The sequence below is a fragment of the Juglans regia genome, unplaced genomic scaffold (genome assembly GCF_001411555.2).
Source record: "Juglans regia cultivar Chandler unplaced genomic scaffold, Walnut 2.0 Scaffold_3585, whole genome shotgun sequence".
Classification (NCBI taxonomy): Eukaryota; Viridiplantae; Streptophyta; class Magnoliopsida; order Fagales; family Juglandaceae; genus Juglans; species Juglans regia.
Genome location: NW_023358419.1, coordinates 1 through 252, shown reverse-complemented (window position 1 = coordinate 252; position 252 = coordinate 1). Strand labels below are relative to the sequence as shown.

The window sequence follows — 252 nt, the reverse complement described above, 5'->3', positions numbered from 1 at the left end:
AGAACTGATCCAAACCCATTGCTACGCGATGGGCAGGGCGAGATTTTCTCAAAAATCCACCCCCGAGTGGTCCTTCTTGTCAATTTATCTCGCAAGGCGGAGAAAACAAAAACGAGGTGTGCAACACGAGGACTTCCCAGGAGGTCACCCATCCTAGTACTACTCTCGCCCAAGCACGCTTAACTGCGGAGTTCTGATGGGATCCGGTGCATTAGTGCTGGTATGATCGCACCCATCAAACTAATTACTTAA

At 49.6% G+C, this 252-nt stretch overlaps 1 non-coding gene across 1 annotated transcript; it reads right to left on the bottom strand.

The window, feature by feature from the left end:
• Nucleotides 1–115: 115 nt before the first annotated feature.
• LOC118345672 lies at nucleotides 116–234 on the bottom strand. Its single transcript, XR_004799172.1, has one exon. It is a non-coding gene; the product is annotated as a 5S ribosomal RNA (ribosomal RNA).
• Nucleotides 235–252: the final 18 nt, after the last annotated feature.